Source organism: Cuculus canorus, chromosome 5 (genome assembly GCF_017976375.1).
Source record: "Cuculus canorus isolate bCucCan1 chromosome 5, bCucCan1.pri, whole genome shotgun sequence".
Lineage (NCBI taxonomy): Eukaryota > Metazoa > Chordata > Aves > Cuculiformes > Cuculidae > Cuculus > Cuculus canorus.
In genome coordinates, this window is record NC_071405.1 from 27861967 (window position 1) to 27883722 (window position 21756).

General features: G+C 40.2%; 1 protein-coding gene across 4 annotated transcripts in view; it reads right to left on the minus strand.

The window, feature by feature from the left end:
* The window catches only part of SETD3 (SET domain containing 3, actin histidine methyltransferase), a 62639-nt gene extending 41041 nt beyond the window's left edge, over window positions 1-21598 (minus strand). For 2 of the 4 annotated variants that reach the window (XM_054067402.1, XM_054067399.1), the window contains exons 1-2: window positions 21494-21593; window positions 21075-21202 (exon numbers count right to left, since the gene is read on the minus strand). The gene's annotated coding sequence lies outside the window, so the exon portion shown is untranslated. Of the gene's footprint in view, window positions 1-21074; window positions 21203-21262; window positions 21445-21493 lie in introns of those variants that run through there. The other 2 variants (XM_054067400.1, XM_054067401.1) reach the window with 2 other exon arrangements.
* Window positions 21599-21756: the final 158 nt, after the last annotated feature.

Below are 21756 nucleotides of genomic sequence, written 5' to 3' on the forward strand. Positions count from 1 at the left end.
AACTTCCCTGGGCAACCTGTGCCAGTGTCTCACCGCTGTCATGGTGAAGAAATTCTTCCTAATGTCCAGTCTAAATCTGCCCCTCTCCAATTTATACCAGTCCCCTCTGGTCCTGTCCCCACCAGCCTTTATGAATAGCGCCTCCCCAGCTTTCCAATAGGCCCCCTTCAGGCACTGGAACGTCTCTATAAGATCTCCTATGAGACTTCTCTTCTCCAGGCTGGACAAGCCCAACTCTGTCAGCCTGTCCTCATATGGAAGGTGCTCCAGCCCTCTGATCATCTTTGTAGCCCTCCTCTGGACCCGTTCCAACAGCTCCATCTCCTTCTTACGTTGAGGATTCCAGAATTGGACACAGTATTCCAGATGAGGTCTCACAAGAGAAGAATAGAGGGGCAGAATCACTTCCTTTGACCTGCTGGCCACACTTCTTTTGAGGCTGCCCAGGATACGGTTGGCCTTCTGGGCTGTGAGCACACTTGCCAGCTCATGTTGAGCTTCTCATCCACCAGCACCTCAAAGTCCTTCTCTGCAGGCCTGCTCTCAATCACATCATCCCCCATTGTGTACTGAAAAAAGGGATTGCCCCATCCCAGGTGCAGGACCTAAATCCTTGATCAGAGTAGTTAGCTTACCCAAAATAAAATACTTCCTCTCATATTCTACCAAAGTTTTAGTCTTTGGCAGCTGCAACTAATATTGGAATGTACCAACCAGCAGCTGAAAAGCTGCTTCTCCACACTGACTAAGGCAAAAACAATTGCAATCCATATGTTAAGAAACTGTATAGGGCAGATCTTTTAAATACAAATGCTACACATTAAAAAACTACTCGTGGGAAAAGTACATAACCTGTCTGCTTTTGTTTTCCATTAAAATTAGAGCAAACAAGAAACTGCCATGCCCAAGGCTTATTTTAAATAATAACTTCCAATTATCAGGAAGCAAGTTAAAGTTGACAGAGTTAAATTATTAACTCAAAATTAAGGGACCTCAGAACTGACTCAAAAGACACCACCTCATAACTAAGGGGGAAAAAATCTAAGGCAAAACTATAAGGTGTTTTCAAAAAGGAAAGCAAACAAACCAAACTCTTTCATCTTCCAACACCAAACAGTGCAAGGAACAAGACTATCCCTGAGCTCATGGCAACTGTGAAATCCTAACCTCTCCTACCCCCAATTTTATCTCTCTCTAGCAGATATCAGAGGCTTAAACAACCCACCTGAGCTGCTCAATTTTATCAGTCCCCCTTGAACTGCATAACACTCTCTTAATACAGCTTCTACCACTAAAAGCTCTCATGTGCAGGCTCGTAAGGTGAGATCCCACAATTTCAATGTAATTGCAATGGCTGCTCACACCCCTGGAAATTTGTAAAGGTGCACTGGACATCCTCTTGAAATGCTTTGCTCTACCACATGGAATTATAATTGATACGAGATCTGAGAACATTTTTCACCTCATATGAAGCAGGGAGTAATGCTTGTTATGAGATCCGTGTTGAATTTCTAATACTTCAAACTGGAAATAGGATCAATATAAATGGCCAACCTGCCATAACACGGTGTAAGACAAAGCCATAGAGGAACAATACCAAGAAAAAAAAGAACTTAGAAAAGTTTATTTTCACGGTCATCCCATCATATATTTCCCTTTTTTTTTTCTCTCTAGTAATGTTCTTGTACCTGTAGATGATAAACAGAGCTCTTAGTACAGGATCTCCCATTCATGAAAGCTTTAATTGCACATCACCCATTCACTTAAGTGTTCCCCTCTCTCATATGCCATCCTGTTACACGTGAGTTAGATCCTTCTGCTCTTAAGGGAAAGCAAGTCAGATGGGCCTATAACGGATCCAACAGGAGGTTTGGGGACAGAGTCCAAAATCTTCAGGGCAAGAACAATACAGTTTTGTGTTGATTCATACAAATGTTTTTCTGCATTTACCCTTACTACAGCCCTCTGCATCTTCAGTATCATCAGAAAATTAAAGCACTCAGTATATTCCATGTTACAAGTTAGAAATTATGTTGACGTATAGTTTATATCAATCAAGGTGCTCATAACTATTAAGATAAGGTGAACAACCAATTATTTTGAAGGACTTCGCTTTCTTATTTCTAAGAGCAAAGTAAGTTTATTGATCAATAAAAAGATGAAAAAGTAAATATTCTGCAAACACAACTACCAAAATACTGCAGCTTTTTTTTTCCACCCCCCTTCTTTTTTTTCAAGTTGTATTTATTTCAAGTTGTATTTATGTATGGCTAAATTCATTCCTCTTGCATTCATTGCTAGATGTTATTTAAAAAAAAAAAAAGAGACAACCATGCATATATTATACATGGAGACATGAAAAGTGTCACCATACGATCAGAACAATGTGCTCCGTATTCATACAGCTTCATGTACTGGTGTAACACACCACATTTTTAATTTCTCCCGTATGAAACGTTAGTAGTGAGAATCTATTTTAGCACTGGAGGCATTGCCAAGAATTATATCTAAAGATAAAGCTGATTTTAAAGTATGTGAACATCAGCTTCCCAAATGTGATGAAAAGAAAAATTTAAACAACGCTATTTGCATTACTGTTGCAGGTGAATGTTGGTTTAGATGCTGAAATATAATCTATAACTGAAATCTACTCGATGCAAGTAAGAAATTCAAGGCTAATATAAGATCTGTCACAGCTGCTATTGCTCAGATAACATGCAGCAAAGATATCATAAGATAAACAAAGTTTGGAGAGCTCAGACTGATGGCATCATAATCAGAAATGCATTTTTTCACAGGATGCTACCAATATATGAACACAAAATAAGCTCTGCAAGTATCTTCCCTCTGTCCTTTGATGCATGTATCCTGTCTAAACCATTGCTTCTTAGTCATCAGAATTTCTATAAAGAAAATATTTTGCATGCATGATTAAATCAGCAAGCCTATCTCACACAAGAAAGCAAAACCAGCAGACTGATATCTAGAGATATCTTGTTACAGAAGTATTTTCCTTTGAGGAATCATCCATCCTAATCAAAACTGTACTTTTTATCTAATTGCCAATCGGAAAAATAGATCTCCACTTCCTACATTACTCATCTCCGCTCACTGCTCAGTTATATGAAACTGATACAACTATGTAAAATGTAATGCATTTGACACGCATTGTTTAGTAAAAGCCATAATTTGAAAGGAATTGCTGCTATGCATGGCTGTCCAGAAAACATATTCCAAATACCAATCTAGTAGAGCAACCTAGTACTAAAAAACCCCACATAATATAACTTACGTAATATATAATACATAATATAAAAATAGATCTGATCTATTTCAGAGATCAAAATCTCTGAAAACTAACAACATATAATCAGGTTTTACTTTTGGCAAGAAAAAGTTTAGTTGAGCAATGTCCTCTGCCATATTCGACCAACAAATCATGTGTTATACTGATAACATGAGACTCAATATGGAGAAATTAAGTGAAACTACACTTTAGTAATTAAAATTACATTCATAAAAAGTTAGTTTGTGAAACAGATTTTAGAGCTAGATTTCAATTCTACAAAAATCCCTGAAATTCTGAAAAGATTTCTAACTTCACAATAAACAGTATTTTTTAAGTTGAAATAAAACTTCAGATATGAAGCATCTTTTTTTGCAAATGACTAAAACTATTGTTTATAAAGAAAACTATAAGCCTGCTTCTCAACACAGCAATGAAAGGACAGGCTGTTTGCCAGTACACACATGACAACAAAAGTAGCAATATAAAATACAGCTGCATGACATGTGGAGAAAAACAAACTGAAAAATCCTGCAGGACTGAGATGAACTGCAGAGTTCATAAACATTTGAAGCAGCAGCAATACATATTTCAGTGGAAAAGTGGTTTGAGCTTTTTTTTTTTTCTTTCAAGTTTGCTTTTCTGGTCGTCTGCCGGTGAATAGGTTAAGTATTGTGCCATGTTTCCTTTCAAATGAACATTGTTGAAAATTCCTGAAAGCATTCTGCAAATAGAGAGTACACTGACAGCAACGATGAATAAGCTCGGTTACACCCGACACAGCCGCATTTCCAAATATAGTGCATCAGCTGGCTTGGCAAAAAGAAGCATGCCAAAACTGGCAGAGAGGGGTGTAAGTGATCCATCTCCCCCCTCTAATACTGCTATCAAAAAGCAGTTGTGTTGTGGCAGACTTTGAACTTGTTTCTGTATCACAAACAAATAATAGTTTAGCGAGCTGTAAAATATGCCTCCCCTTGACTTACAGCTTTAGAAAGTGAGCACGTTCACCTAAGAGCTTTAGAAAGTAACCACAAGAAGCTTGCGCAAAAATCCCCAAAGCAGCACTAAAGAATTGCTTCCAAGTGTGTGTGTTTTGGGGTTTTTTTGTGATAAAATTCATAGAATCATAGAATGGGTGGGTTAGAAGGGACTATGAAGGATATCTAGTCCAAATTCCTGCAGAGAGCAGGAACATCCTCAACTAGATCAGGCTGGTCAGAGCCCTGTTCAATCTGACCTTGAACGTTTCCAGGGATGGGGCATCTACCATGTCTCTGAGTAACCTGTTCCAGTGTTTCAGCCCACTCTCAGCAAAAAAAAAAACCTAAAATTCTTCTTCCTAATATCTAATCTAGACCTCTCCTCTTTTAGTGTAAAACCATTACCCCTTGTCCTATCGCAACAGGCTTGCTAAAAAGATTTTCCCTATCTTTCTTATAAGCTTCTTTTAAGTACTGAAAGACTGCAATAAGGTCTCCTCAGTGTCTTCTCTTCTCCAAGCTGAAGAACCCCAACTCTCTTAGCCTCTCTTCATAGAGTAGGTGTTCCAAGTCTTTGACCACTGCAGTGGCCCTCCTCTGATCTGCTCCAACAGATTCATGCCCTCCCTGTGATAAGGGCTCCAGAGCTGAATGCAGTATTCCAGGTGTGGTCTCACTAGAGCAGAGGGGCAGAATAACCTTCCTTGGCCCACTGGCCACTACTTATTTATTTATATAATATATATTTTATGATCCCAATAACCCTCATTTGTCTCAGCTATAACTCTTTACTTTACAGACTAGTAAACTAGCTACTCAAAATTTTGCTGAGCTTTTACAAGAACCAAGCTAGGAATTCCCACAGCAAGAGTTATCCATTCAAGTTTATCTTTCCTTCAAGTCTCAGTATTTTCAACGCAGTATCTTAACACCATACCTTCTTTAATTCAGATCCTTGTGGATGCTAATTATTTTATGTTCTCATTACATAACAGCTGCCACCCCACGCATCCCCTTGGCGTCTTCAAGCACAGAAGGTGAGGGGCGTATATCTAGCATCAGCATTAGAAGGACAGACACAGGTCGACAAGGGCAGACAACGAGAAGACAAGGGAATTCAAGCCATGCAGAGAGCATGGGAAGGTGAGTATGGTAGGTGGTTGTCGGATACGTTCCTTGACTGCATTGAGAAGGAGGACAGATGAGTAGGATGTACACAAACCAGGCTTGCAATTTTTTTTTCCCAGTTTGATTGCCTCAGTTAAGTTATTCCCCCCTCTAATCGAGGGAAGCATATCATCTCTTGTATCAGCATATGTTGAGCAGCCTGGGCCTTACGGGACAAGCTTAATGCTTACAGGCAAATGTCAGGAGTTCTTCAGTCTGTATGTAGGAGAACACTTTTACACTTGACACAACCACATTTATAGGGAATGTGATCTTTTGCTTCCACTGATCAAGTTTGGGTTTTTCTCCTAAAACTGGATCTTATGACTGTGGGTAAAAAGATAAATACATTTTACAGCGAACAGAAAGCATGAAATCAAGACCTGTAGGAAAAGTGTGGGTGGAGGAAGAGATCTGTGATCTTTATAAAAAATTCAGCTTATACATTTACAATGAACACTATGTTTGCTTGTGAAAACCACCTACATCATGTCACTTGGAAGCCACATTAACACTCTCATCTCTCCTGAGGTATTTATCTGATGTTTCCACTAAATAAATGACTTGCTTATTCAATCCCTTCGCTCCCCAGCTCTCAATGTCTCACCTAACTATACTTCACCTCTTCTCATATTGCTATTAATTCTCCTCTCCCACTACTGCCCTTTTCTTTTTTCTTCCATTTCTTCATTTCTCAGATAAACTTGCCCCAAAAGCTCTGCTAAATACAGTGCCATTACAGTTCACCACATGCACTTTTTCTCCAGCATGTTTCTGTTCTTAACTATGTAAGTCGTAAGCTCTTTTCAACATGAGGCTGCCTGTGATTATAATGCTTATACCAAGGCAGCTTTTTAAACCAACTCTGAAGTAGCGCCGTAACACTGACAATGCTGACAAAAATAACCTACAGAAAATACTAATAAAATTAATCATAGAAAAGCCCATACTCTTTCCACTTAGGATTGCACTCCACTTAAAATACAATGTAATTTTATGTTTACCCAGAACTCCCTTACCCATAATCCACACTATTTCCTTCTCTAAGAGCTAGCTTTCATAGGCTTGCTCCTTGTGGCAAGATCCTGTAATGGGAAACGGGTCAGTGCACAGGCCAGCAAACACAGAGCGCCCTCGGTAATTCTGCTCTCCCAAAACCTTTATCCCTCAAACCAAGTTCCTTCATGCTATATAGAAGATAAGGACTGCCATACTTAGATTTTTTTTAATATGATCATCAAGTCAAGAATGCCACCTCCAGCAGCAGTCCACAGATCCGGGCATGCATATTCTGCAGGAAGAAGGTGATCCTGGTGCACACTGCAGTTTTCTTCCAGCTCCATCTTATGAGATTCTGCTTACCATTCCTCCCTCCTTTTCTAGTATCTGCTCCCCAGATTTAAGACCCCATTAAGTCACAGGGCTTCTTCCTCAGTCTTCCTGACAAAACTACACCTACCACATCCCCTAGTATCTTCCAACTCTAAAGAATATCACTGAGCACCATCCACCATCTCCTGGAGGAATAGTGAGAACAGAAGTTGCTCTGCTCTGTTTCTTTTTGAAGTTTACAGCTTTCACCCTCATCTTAGTCTTCCTTATTTCTCCTCTCCTCCAACCCTTCTTTTACCAGAGGAAAAGTAACAGTGACAGCAATCAAGAGCAGGTACTCAGAGAGCCACAGAAAAAGCACAACAGAAGGATTTTTCTCCAGTATGTTCACGCAGCTTCTTGCGGTCCACGCTTCATCATTAGGTCATGAAGTTCCCGAGGTCAACTTCTCCTGCTTCATACAGCATTTCAGTTTTATTTTCCTTTCTAAGACCTGAATTACCCATACAACCCATTTGAAACGGGACCTGGGACCCCACACATTTCCCCTCTCAGGTTAAGGAAATCAAATAGGTTGTTCCCATCACTTCTTAACAAGAAAAGTGTTCCTCAGATAAGCTGTGAGTCTCAAGTCTTTTGCTTTCCTTCCTGCACCTTTTCTCTTTGTTCACAATCTGTTAGCGGATGGATTTCATGGCATCAACAAGGTAGGTGCCTTTTACCTCTGACTCCACTCCCTGGGCTACTTGCTTCTCCCAAACATCTATTTTCTTTAAGAAATCTACTAAGCCAGTGGTCATAAGGTTCACTATTCCTTAAATAAGAATAGGATCACATCAAAAGTACAAACACCTAAAATTAACTGATTACGAATAAATTATTAAAACTCTGAATCAGCAAAAGCGAGCAGATTAAAAAAAAGATCAATACTGAAAATTTCTCAATTTTCACTAATGAAAAGAACCTACTGGCAAAAAAAAATTATAAATACACAGCTATAGTCTTAATGCTTCATTTCTCTTCCTGAAGGATGGGTTTTAGTACAGTTACAATATATGCATTTGTCACTACTTAAAAAAGAGTTAACATCAACTAAGTACATAAAAAAACATTGTGAGAGAACATTTTTGCTTTTGTACTTATACAAACAACCCCCACAACACATACAAGAAACTTTGTCTACATAAGGAATGAGATCACATGCTGTTAAGAGCTATCGAGCCCTCCCGCGCTCACATAAGAGAATGTCCCCAAACTGTAAAATCGTAATACAGAAATGTTAATACTGCCCTAAATCTTCGTTATCCAGCACGTCATAGCTACACAAGACTTGCAGTGAGACAGTTACTTTGCTTTTATTTATTATCCTGTACGCGTTCATCAGGAAATAACATACACAATGTTTAATTTCAAATGTCCATAGAATCACAAAAAGACACAAAGGTTGGAACAAGACCTTTGAGATCATCACCTCCAACCGTACCTATCTACTACTAAATCACATCTGCAAGCACGTCATCTACCTGCCTTTTAAACGCTTCCAGGGACAGTGACTCAATCATCTTCCTGAGCAGCATGTGCTGTCTCAGTGAAGAAATTTTGCCTACTGTCCAATCTAAACTTCCCCTGACACAGCTTTTGGCCATTCCCTCTTGTCCTAACACCTACCACTTGGGAGAAGAGACCAACACTCACCTCTCTACAACCTCCTTTCAGATAGCTGTAGAGAGTGATAAGGCCTTCTCCTCAGCCTCCTCTCCTCCAGCCTAAACAACCCCAGTTCCCTCAGCCGCTCTTTGTAAGACTTGTTCTCCAGCCTCTTCACCAGCTTTGTTGCTCTTCTCTGGACACACTCCAGGAACTCAATGTCTTTCTTATAGTGAGGGGCCCAAAACTGAACAAAAAAATCCCAGAAATTTCCAAAATAGCTCCTGTGATGGCTTAACACAACCTGTTCTACTTCCCATTGCAATGTACTAACAACACTCAAAATTTCAGACACTGAATTCTTGAACGATGCTAGCACACTCACGGTGTACTCACTTCACAGGATAAATACAGGAGTCACTAAATGCAAAGACTTAGTGACTAAAAGTCACTAAAAGAGACTTTATGTAAACCTTAATATCGACAATGTGTTATGTGATCAAGAACTAGGACCTCTTACCACCGTCTCCAGTATGTTTTTCCTTAAAGAAAGACTGACAACAGTAAGAAAATCAGTCATTGCTGATGACTACAAAGGCATGAGTGAGAGTTAAAATTCAACAATATTATGCTAATAGAGGTGCAACAAAACAATATAGCATTCATTACATTGCCACGAAGTGAACAGCCAGGAGCAGAAGTTCACTCCCAATTCAAGATAGCTTATTTGCTTTGAAATTTTGACAGACACTTGGATGCAATTAAAAACTTCAGGATAATAGTGTCTAAGCACACATAATTTCAATGGGAATTGGGTTTTTTTTAACCCAAAATGTGCATTTCACATGGGTCAACCCACATTGCAAGTGCTTCTTAGTTACTTTGAATCATAAGAACTTTGATCACCAAAAAAAAGACAGCATCTCTTTAAAAAGGTGGAAAAACAACTTCTACCAAGAATTTAGCCCCACTCCTCCATGTCTTACTAAAGTAAAAGCGTGTGTAACAAAAGTTACATATTTTGGATGCAAATTCTCTAGGATGCACAGAAAAGACTAGATGCATATTGGATATATACCACTACATATTCCTGCATCTGCTTCGTGTAACAGCTAGCACAGAAGAAACTGAGTCTGGCTGAACAGCAGAAAAAAAATTATTGGGTGTCACTGCATAGATTTTTTTTAAGTACTTTTTTAATTGCATTATAGTCAGTGTTATAAATAATACAAAACTAGGCAGCAACATATATTCCAATTAACTGGACTGTCTCCAAGGAAGAGATTTAAAGCTGAAGATACTTAACGCCAAGGACTACTGTTTAATTGCAACAATAATTCCACCTAAGTGGAATGCCCTCAAGCAACCCCATAGCAATTGGGCCCACAGTTCTTCTTATGCACTAAAAAATTCTCCTATCAGTTCAGCTTACTTTTTGTTTCAACACCTTTGCCTACCCTCTGCTTTCTACACATATTGCAACTCCAATATGATTTACTATAGCCTGCTAGGCTGCTCCTTTCCTATCAGATAATGATGTAGGATCATCACACCGACAACACATCTCTCATCACAGACAGGCAACATGCTATAAAGCGCTCATCAGTTTCTGGGCCCTTCTTATGTAAGTAATGCACAGGTCAAAGTTTCTCATCCAAAAATCCAGATGATATAGATGTAACTGTACATCAGATAGACCAGGTCCCTTTCATTCAAAAGGTCTTCTGACCCACAAGGCACTTGCAATACTCACATGCAGTGACAAAACACATCTTGCAAATACCTATTAACAAAAAGGAGGAAAGAAAGACAGCATCCACAGCATAGAAGTTTCTCCAAGCTTTACGACTTGTTATAAGCTACATGGTGGCATATGCAATTCTTGCCCTCAAAATTAGTTTAATTATGCATTCATGCCTTGTAACAATTTAAATTGACTCAGTGTTTTGCTACCAATGCTTGAACCAAAAAAAGATGCTTAAGGACCTGTTTTTGGACACTGAACTGACACTACCCAGTGTGCACAATTAAATTGCGCTTGAAGTTATAAATATCTGAATTGAGCTAGTTTTGTGTTGTTTCCTGGAATACCCTGTCCTTACAGAAGAGGATCTAAGCAATTTTAAAATAACTGCTGTACTTTTCTCTATCTAAGACTGAAGCACAGCTGTTCCATCAAGCTTCTGTCTGCAGCAGATTAACTCCCTAAACATGAGCTTAGAGACCGAACTGCTGGCACTTCCCCATGACCAGCAGTGCTTAGGATCACTATCAGACCACAAACAGCAACAAACACCCAAGCAGTACAGAAGTGTCCATTCCATGCATAATCGATGCTAAGGGCTTCCAGGCTGTGGCCAGGAACTGCAGTACAAACTCGTGTGAACAAGGAAAAGATACCAGTATGAAGAATGGCAGTGGTTATTTCCACACCTTCTCTCAACCTTTCTATGACATGCGGGAATATCTACATCAGGTAATGCACTTGCTGGTAAATTATACTGCACCTTGTACAAATTTGAAAGACAGCAGACAACTCATTTTGAAAGAGGATTGAGTTCATTGTAGTAGGGAGGAAAAAAGAAGTCTGGAATAGCACACCAGCTCCATGAGAGCACACTGTGCCTTTTCACACCCAGACAGTACACCTGCCTGCTTTCCTGCTCTGGGTGTGCAGAGACATCAGCCAGTTCTATATATAAAAAAACCCACACCACTGGTTATTCTTGGAAATAATGAATCAGCATTACTATCATTCATTCCATATGTACCCAGGCGAAGTTTGAGGAAAACTGAGCTCTTCATTATATGGTAAGGTAGTGTAATGGTAGCCAACATACATTGTAGCACTGCACAGATTAACTGAAATGCAAGCAATAAACACAGCACATCCAGAGTTTTTCTTAATAGCTCAAAGAAATAATTTTGACAATAAGATTATTACAGACCTGCCCCACAGCAGCTGCTAATGATTAGGGGCTTTTTTGCTGGGAAGCTTTCATTGAAGAGATCACAATCCCTCAAACCCAGTTATGACTACACTTCAAGATACTGTAATTTCAGTGTCCTTGAAAGCACCCATAGAAGACAAAGCACTTGGCATTTCTAAATCCCAAAATAATACTATTTTGACAGTTCAGAAAGGAACTTCTGACAACATTTAAGTGCTATGTATACTGCGAAAAAAAAAAAAAATTAAGAAGCTGCTTCTATGAATTCCTGCTAAGTGATGTAAATGAGGACTGAATAATAGTTGGAAAGCCTTCCAAACCCACTTCGCTTAAGCCCACTCCCCATCTAGTGGTTAAAATAGTGACTATTCTAGAAGTCGTGAGTAGAGGTTTCAGGTAAAATACTGACAGTTTTCTGATCTTTTTATTCTAGACCTTGGCAGTGAAGGAGCAGGTTTCTCCAAGACCCTTTTTATCTTCTGGCACTCACAGTTGGCAACTTGAGCCCTTAAGAGTCTCCTCCATGTTTACTCAAACTACTGACACTGCTGTGGTTTGAAATCAGAAAGCTTTTAACACAAGCATTTACTGGGCTGTCAAGTATAAGAAAGATGAAGCAGTAATACATATTACCCTGAGTTTTCAAATGTTTGATAAAATAATAACTAAAATGTATACAGACAACAGGGCACTGTAAACTGCCATCAGCTTCTCAGGAATTTTAATTCTCACAATTCAGAATAACTATGGTAGAACTGCTTGGTAACACATTTATTTTGTATATTTGCAGGTGACAAAACAGAGCAAAGCAAAAATATTTTGAACGTTTATTTTAGCACACTCATTACAGAGTAAATGCATTGCACTCTTCACACCCAGAGCATGTCCAGGATGAACAAAGCCCTCTTCTCTATTTTAAGGGAGAAAGATTGAATGTAATCGTTTTACAAGAGAACTGCCTTAAGTACACTAATGCACTGTTAGCACGACTGCTGAAAATCAGTTTTTCTGCCATACCATGCAAACCACTAGCCATGTCACTGACTTATCTGTCTTACCTTAAGGGAGGCCATGCTTCAAAGCCAAGAGCAGGGCTGACCAGACACTAAAAGCAATACTCTGAAGTGTTCAGACAAGGAGCAGTAACTATTTATACAGTGGCCCTACAAACTCCAGGTATCTCTTGGCTGTGACTGCTCCAAAATGAGACTTCAATGTTGTAACTACCTGCATTACTATTTTCCTGGGGCTATCTCATTACTGCATAGCCACCATCAACAGTCCACTTGTCTCAGATTGCAGTCGTTTGGACTTCCAACAGTCTCAGGCCCCTGGTGATCCAGCACCTTCCAATCTCCTCTTAGACCTGAGTGGTCTCCTGTGCCACAGCAGGGAGGCGCTGCTAAAGCAGCAGCTTTAAGGCCAGCTGCCACAGCTAAAGACTCATCTCCTCCAGGAACGCTGCCATGGGTTCTTCTGCAGTAAAGGACCATAAGCTGGACCATTATTAATCGGACCACGTTAACCACTAAGCCAAATCTGAAACACTTGCAAAATGAAATTTATACCTATCAGCCCAGAATGAAAATTTGTCCCTATGTAATGTAATCTCAAGAACAACAGAACAAGCAGTAGCATCGCTCCTCACAAGAGTGGCTGGTACTAGTCACATGCTGCTTCCCAGCTCTTGTAGCTGAGTTTCCTGCTTCCACAAATAGAACCACTATCTACTTGTTTGGCAAATTTCTAGATAAAGAGATGACTTCCATTCTGATCAATTATTCCTGATAGAACACAAAGGATGGGACTGAATACAAACCTCATGATTTATCATAGAGAAGCTGCTCCTGACATCTTGCTGCAGATGGTATTGGTAAATGTCTCTTCACCAAAGAAAAATGCATTCTGGAAGCAGCAGTACCTCCCAAAACTAGACTGCTCATGTCCTATGCCTTAGGCCAACCTGTCACATACTGTCAGGGTAGAAGTCTGCAGAAATGTGCTCGAACCAGCTTTTTGTTATTAACCTGACCTGGCATTTCTGAGAGTATTTTAGAAAAGATAAGTTGTATCCTTACAGAAGGTAAAGCATTCCTCAAAGATGCATAGAATTTTGCTTTCTTTCAGTACATCAGTAAAATCCCAGTAAATCAAATTAAAACTTCATCACTACCCTAATTTCCCAACTTCAAAGCAGACATACACTGTACCTTTAAGACTATGACCTCCATTTACTAGAGTCTGCAAAGTTTTGGCTGCTTCATTCTATGAAACTCTGCATTGTAGTTCCGAATTACTTGCACAGCCCCACTACAAGACACCACAAAACAAAGTGAGCCATTATCACATTCGGCTCTTGTTTCATTTTAGACTTCTAAATGCCCAAATTCAAAGTGCAATGGGACAGTTATTTTATATTCAGGCATCGATTCAAAGATTTAATAAACCACAGAAACAGGCTGTACAAGTCAGGCATCCTACAGTGACAGAAGGAAAACCCAACATCATCTGTCATTGTCTTGAAAGTCGGGACTCTATTTTTTAACAGGGCATTGAGAAATGCAAAAATTGTAATTTCACAAACCCTTGTTGAGCTCACTATTATTCCCAAGCATCAGCTGGAAACAAAGTGAGAAATAACTGCATGAATGCTGACGTTTACAAAAAAGGAGCAGAGAACAGATATCAATCTGAAACTGACAACCACATGAAAACCCAAGTAATTTTCTGCAACTTTAAACTTTACAGTTATATCGGCGTCTTCACTGTGCCAGCACGCAAGCCTCTCAAACTGGTCTGACAACACCCATTCTACTTGCTTCTGACTGACAGAATCAGGTGCAGCATATTCCAGAGGGAACGGATGCATCTCTATTTTAAAAGAGTTAATATATTAATATAATATCAATGCAAGTCTGCTTAGCGAAGTGGAAGATTAAACAGTGGTGGTCACCCAAAGCAGACTGCTATTTCCTCTTCTACACCAGCTATACCTTGCTACTTTCTGCAAGTCTAAAAATACTATTCCAGCATGCAAAATTCCTCGAGGAAAGAAATTCATCCATATAGCTCAGTTTCCTGCTGAGTCTCACTTTATTTGGAGAAGGCAGCTTCCAAAGAAAAGATTATCCAATTGTGAGACCACAGATACATATATGGCAGCCTCCAAACATTAAGACATACCAGGAATACCCTCCACACTGAGCAGTAGTAGGTACAAAAGTGCTGTTGGCTTAGAGGTTAGCAACAAAGTAGCACATAAAAACTGTTGAAATATATTAATTTCATCAAGTTCCCAAATCCTATTTTGAAAAGTCAGGTTTTTAAAAGTAAAAAAAAAAAAAAAAAAAGCAAACACTGGACAAATGGGTCACAGGCTTTTAGATACACATCAGCAGCTATTTCTTAGTAACATGTTCAACAGAAAACAACCTATGCAGATGTGTTAAACAAATGCTTTTGCATCAAGTGTTCAGCTGCTAAAACTTAATAAATTAACCCTTAAATAAGTGCAGGACATCAGCAATGACTGGAAGATCTGAATATTTTATCACTGGTTTTGAAAAAACAAGCCGCCCAACTTTGTGAACATTGATATCAATCTCCATTCCACCAACAGTCAGTGGAAGAGCATACTGGCAACAATTCCTTACATCCCAGAGAGAGTCTGGAAAAGTAATTTTAAAAAAGGAAATGTGCTATCAAAGCAGCAAAACAAAACCATTTTGGCAAACACTGAAATGCTGCCTATAGGGATGTTACAAAATGTAACAAGATCATCTATATGCCTAAACAGAACACTGTTACCTTTAGATGAAAGTTTTAAAAAATGAAAAATCAGTCTGTTGTATTTGTAAAAAAAGTAGCATCAAATGCTCCAGCAAACCCTATATAGCTTCCCCAAACCAAAGATTTGATGCAAGAGGTTAACTTGGTATTTGCTAACTTGGGGACCTATATGTTCTAGTAGCATAGTAGTTTTAACTCTTTCAGCAGCATGCAATTGAAAGCTGAAGAAAAGAAAAAAAGCCATTCCTCTACCACTCGATCATTTTTAAGATTTATAAAGAGGTGAGACTCTCAGTAATCACTTCCTCCAAGTTCAGGAATGGTCCATCCTTATGTGCAGGATGTTAAGTACAGGTGGCAGAAGGCTTGCACGAATGAACAAGATGCTCCTGACAAAACTCAAAGAAACAGAAGAGGTGGAAGCATGCAGAAACAGGGTCAGGAAAGCCAAAGCCCACTTGGAGTTAAATCGGACAAGGGACAGGAAGTACGAGACAGTAAGAATGGCTTCTACAGGTGCATCAGCAGCTAAGGAAGATAAGACTAGTCAAGATACAAGCCTGATGCTGAATGGGGCAAGGAACCTGGTGACAAACACCACAGAAAAGAAGATTTCGGTATTCTAAAGTACTTCACTGAGAAGACCTGCCTTCAGGAATCCCAGGCCCTGGGACCTGGTGTAAGGAAGACTTATCCTCAGTGAAAGAAGAAACATTTAAACAAATTACCAAAAAAAAAAAAAATTCTTACAGAATTTCATATTAGAAGGGAATATTGGAGGTCAACTTGTCCAACCTCCAACCGAGCTCCTGCTCGGGCAGGACCACCCAGAACCAAGTTGCCCAGGACCATGTCCAGATAGCTTTTGAATAGCTCAAAGAATGAAGACTCAGTCACCAGCCAGTGGTCAGACATTTTCACAGTAAAGCGTTTCCTGATGTTGTAAGTGAATATCCTATGTTTCAGTTTGTGTCCGATGCTTCTTGTCTTTTCACTGGGAGCCACTGAAAAAAAGCCTGGTTCTGCCTTCTTTGCACCACCAATTCAGGTAATTATTAACATTGAGAAGATCCCGATGAGCCTTCTTTTCTCCAGGCTGAGCAGTCCCAGCTGTCTCAGGCTTTCTTCATACGAGGAAAACCCCTTAATCACCTTACTAGCTTCTCCACCAGACTCCCTCCAACTAATTCTGTCTCTCATACTGGGGAGCTCAGAACTGGACACACTACTCCAGCTGTGGCCTCACTAGTACTGAGCGGAGGGAAGCTGTTGAAGTAAGTAAAACTTGGAAGTCACTAACAAACATACAAAGGGCAAGGTTTGGGAATAGTCTGCATAGATTTACAAAGCGGAAGTCCTGCCTGACCAACCTTGTAACCTTAATGGGAGACCAGCAGATGCTGTTCCTTCTCCACATTAGTAAGGCTTTGACACTGCCCATCCTACACTATCACATTCCCATAGACAAGCTGATCAAATTACAACTACATAAGAGGACAGTAAGGTGGACAGAAAACTGGCTGCACTGCTGCGTTCAAAAGGTTGTGACGAACAGTACAAAGTCCAGCTAGAGGCAAGTCACAGTTGTGTACCCCAGGGATTAATACGGGGACCAACATGGTTTTACCATCTTCACTGATGACCTGGACAATGACACATGGTATGCATACAGATTCGCAAATTGTATAATTGCAGAGGCTTGGACACCATTCACTGGAATTACCTAGATGTAAGTCTGCAAAACTGGAACTTTCGGAAGTCCTTGTCAGAAACATTTCAATACAAAAGTTCTTAAACCTGAAAGCTCCTTCTCTCAGTATTTGAAATTACTACATGGCTACATCTGTAGACCTTGTCATCGAGTAAGGATAAACAAATGCCTCCAAGAGTGGCCACAAAGACAACTAATCCAACCCTCCGAGAAAGCCTGGAAGGACAGTAAACAGCCTGCACCTCAAGCCTGATGGCCACCACCCCCTCCCTGCAAAGTAACTCATCACCTTAAATTATCATCAGTATGGGCACGCTCAGCAAGACCCAGCATATGGGAAGTACTGGACCATTAATGCAGGTTCCACAGAAGTAGAAACCCACATGACATAATTTTTCCACTCCACTAAAACAACACTATGTGAAAACTTTGGACGCTAGTGCTATAAAGCATTAAAGACAAAGAAAGATTCTGCTATTTCTATTAATTATTCGCTAAGAAATAGAGGCAGCATTTGCAATGTAAGAGACTTAGTTTTATTGATAGTTACATAATTCCATCACTGTATATCATATCCTAAAAATATACACAAATATATATAAAAGTAAAACCTAGAAGTTGATCCATATGCAAAGGGCTAGAATCAGACAGCTAACACAAGAGCCCCAGAGATGGATTCTCCTCCTTCCAGGGTAGTCTGCTCACATTCTTAATAGAAACAACTGAAAAGTAGCTTATTAGAACTGATATAGTTTAGTCCAGCTTTAGCTGCAGATATAATTTTGGTCTACACTGGCTGCAAAATATGGTGGTGGTTCAAGCTTGCTGAGGCACTTCAAGGACAGGTCAGCCAACTCCTTCAGAGATATTGGGAATACAGCCAAGAATAAAACAAAACAGGAAGCAGATACTTATCTGTCACACCCTTAATATTTAACAGCTTTTAAGTCTGGGCTCAGAAAAATCCTTCCAAAAAGTAAAAGAAATCTCAAATTACAAGTTACATTGTTTGGATTCTTAATAGGATACTAGCAGCTACACTCTCAAAAACATGCGTTTTGCTTTTGTCTGACTTATGTATTACTTACATGTGGCCAGTTTCAGAGCATGTAAATACCTGTTCGCATGTACTCACTGGAGTCAACTACTTTGAAGCACAGTCATTCACCTCTTGGCATGCTTCAGCCCAGGCTAGAAAGATAGGTGGAATCCTCCCGCAGATGACAGGTCCACCACCCTAGCCTGGTAACAGATCCCAAAACTGAAATGCAAGACCTCAGTGCCAGTTCTACCTTACTAAACAGAAAGAAAAAGCATTAGCAGACATACTGAACAGGATGGGAAGTGGTAAAGGACAGAGATATATGGTGCAACTGGAATAATCATTCAGTGGAAGAGATTCAGACAAGAGCCAATATAGGGCAGATAAGCTAAAAATGGAAAAAAAGGAGCAAAGAAGGTTATAGCAGAAGAAGGGCAAGAGTAAGAACGCACAGCAGTGTTAAAATACTCTTGGGCACTGAACTTGCCTTTTAATTACTACAACACAAGCCTTTTCAAAGTCTAGCTCCAAATGAACAAGACTAAAGCCAGACAACACTTACAAGGCATTTTTATGGTATGATGAAGAACTCCTAGTGTACTTTATTTACATTTGAGAGGTCCTTTCTCATATTTAGCACTTAGTAGTCTTGGTTAAAACATTTTTAATAATCTAAACAAGGCCTAGGACACTGAACTGTCTCTAATAAGTTAGCTGGCAAAAAGATGGTCAGAATTAAATTAATAATCCACTGTTTGCTATAAAAAGCTGTGCCATCACAGGTTTTGCCAACATTAGCATAAGTCTAAAGCATCTGGACAACAGGGAAGATTGAAGCACTGCTGTATACATGGCACATATCTACCCTGCAGAGAACAAACTTCAATAATCCCATTCTGGTTTTAGTTTGAGGAAAGAATGATGGTACATAACTATTACTGATACCGAGAAGAAGCCACTGCAGAATAACATCAAGAGAAGTTACTAAAGTCAGTGAAATGCTTATTTGATGCACTTACAAAAAACAACTCCAACAAACTCAGCTAATTGTTGGGAAACAACTTCCAAAGATATTTAGTCTTATAAACAGAATCAAAGACAACACATCTTGACAATATTCTGACTTGGGGTGCTCAAGATACTCCTAGATCTAATGGAAAAAAAAAAAAGTATGTCAGTTTGGCATTTATTCTACTCCCCTCCACCCTTCTCCTACAGTTGAAACTAGTTAGATATTAAATACAACACCGCCTCATAAATTAAATATAAACTTCCAGTAAGAAATTATTAATTTGAAGGTAGCACAAAATTATAAAGGGCAAATAAAAATAGCTACATCCAAGAAAACATCCTAAAGAAAAGTATTTATTTCATCACTTTTATCAGCTTGCTAATGCTGAACTATTATATTAATAACTACAGAACTGTCCCCACATACCTTCACCTTCTATTAAAGCCTTCTTAGGCAGGAGGAGTGCTTCTTACCATCTGATCTTCTAGGGAAGATAGCTTACTAGTTGCCTCACAGGAAACAAATCTTTCTTAATGATTAATAAACCCCTTGCTTTCTTTTGAACCAGCTCAGACAAATATTTGGCCAGAAAAGAAACAACGTTTATTCTTTACAGAAAAGAAAGAATAAACGGACTGTTAAACTCTACCACTTTGCAACCTACTTCTGTCATTTCATTTCTTTGCTTGATTTTTTACCTCCTCCTGAAGACTCCCACAGACTTTTGCCCAAAAATTCCTCTTCAGCAGAATGAGAGAAAGCCCAATGCACATTTCTAAATACATTCTTCCTATAGAAAATATTAACGTCACTTTATAAAACATAACTCATAACTGAGAGTGAAGTAAGTCACACCAATATCCCCCTTGATGCTTAAATCATGGGCATCATGATACACCCTTTAACAAGCACTCAACACTATGACATTCTGGTAGTAAAGATACAAATCCCCCAAGATCTCCAACACCCTCAAATTCCCTCATTCTTTGAAATACCAACCACTAAAACACTAGTTTGCTGAAAATTAACCAATATATCAGTTTAACTGTATAATCAGCACCACTATCATAAAGTATGCAACACTTCAGATACAGTAGATATATTTAAATTCATTGTATTTATTAGAGTAAACATATCATGATGCACACCTTTCCACATGGAGAGACATTATGTTACTTTTAAAGTTATGTACAATACTGAAATTAGAAGTTCATTTCAAGACTCAGTTCTGACTTAAGTGCACACACAGATGAGGCCATCTCTAACTGAGAACAGTAACATGCAGTTTACAAATGATTTCAGGGTTTACGGCATTTCTTCCCCTGAGACACATCATGCCACAGAAATATCTTCAACTGTTCTTCAACATATACATCAATCCAGTTTGCTAAACATAACTGAAAGCTCTATTACTGCACAAGCTAGTATGCTTGAACCTCTACCATATTAAGTTACTTAACTGAGAAGAAATATCTGGAAACACCCCCGCCACCTTTGTGCCCATCGAGCCATTCACTCCAACAACTTGTACGCTGGCTTACTATTTTATACCAGGAGCAAGATGCTGGACATGCAGAATCCTACAGCTATTTACTCACCTACAAAATACTATGCTTCACTTTATAGTTACATGCATAGAACAACTGAAAGCAGAAAACATAGACATTAAGTTAATATTAGCAGCCATATTCATAGAACAAAGCTATCACCTAAGAGACAGGGGCTTATGCTACACGTTCTTAGAAAGAAAAAAGGCAATTTGTTTTCAACTTTATCTCATGAGAAAGCCTGGGTTCCAAGGACAAGTCCATTCAGAAGAGCAGATATCCAGAGAAGACTAATCTCGAACTAAGCTGCGAGGGACAACTTCCAAAAGGAAGAACTGAGAAACACTGCCTTTGGGTGAAATCCCTAAATGCCACTTAAACTCAAAATTTCAGAAGTTGCTAAGAATTAAAGACAAATGCAAAGCATCACCTAAAGAAACTCCAAGCACGTGTCACTGGGCGAGAAGGAAGAGGAGGAAGGGTTCATGAGAAGTTCTGCCTCAGCAGCTGCCGCAGTAACGGGGGAGGCTGCAACACCCAGGCTGCTTCAGGAGTAACACCCCTGTAGAGAGCAGTTTAAACGCTTCATTCTTATTTCAAAACCCACCTTTTTTTCCTCCAAAGGTTAAATCCCTTTCCTAAAGCAGGCTGCAGGGGCAACGGAAAGAACCCAGAGCACTCCGAGGAGCCCCAGAGCAGCAGGAGGCACGGGAGGCTCCCCGGAAAGCTGAACAACTGGGAGTATTCGAAACGAGTCACAGATTAAAAAAAAAAAAAAAAATAAAAAGTAATTACATTACGGGGAAAGCAGTTTCAAGCTATTTGTTTTACTCTGGTCTCTGATCGGCCTGTCGACGGGGGAGGGAGGGGACGAGGGAGAAGACGCGAACGCCGCCGCCTCGCCCGGGCCCCGGGGCGGCCCCCGCTCCTGCCGCCCGGGGAAAGAGGCCAGAGGGCGTCGAGGGAGGAGCGGCGGTTCCCGCGGGGCCGGGGAAGGGCCGGGCGGCCGGAGGGACCCCGCCTTACCTCCCGCGCCGCGGCGGCTCCTGCCTGGCTGCCGGGAGCGCCGCTGCCCGCGGGTGGGAGGCGGCGGCCCAGCCCGGCCCCCCCCGCGCCGCCACTGGCCCGGCACAGAGACACCGCCCCCCCCGGGCCCGCCGCGCCCAATCCGCAGCGGCCGCCCCTGCGCCCTCGCGGCCGGCCTCATGGGGGGCCGTTCCCCCATTGGCTGAGAGTTAACTCTGCCCTCAGCACCCCACTGGCTGCGGCAGCTGGCGGTCATCGCCCTT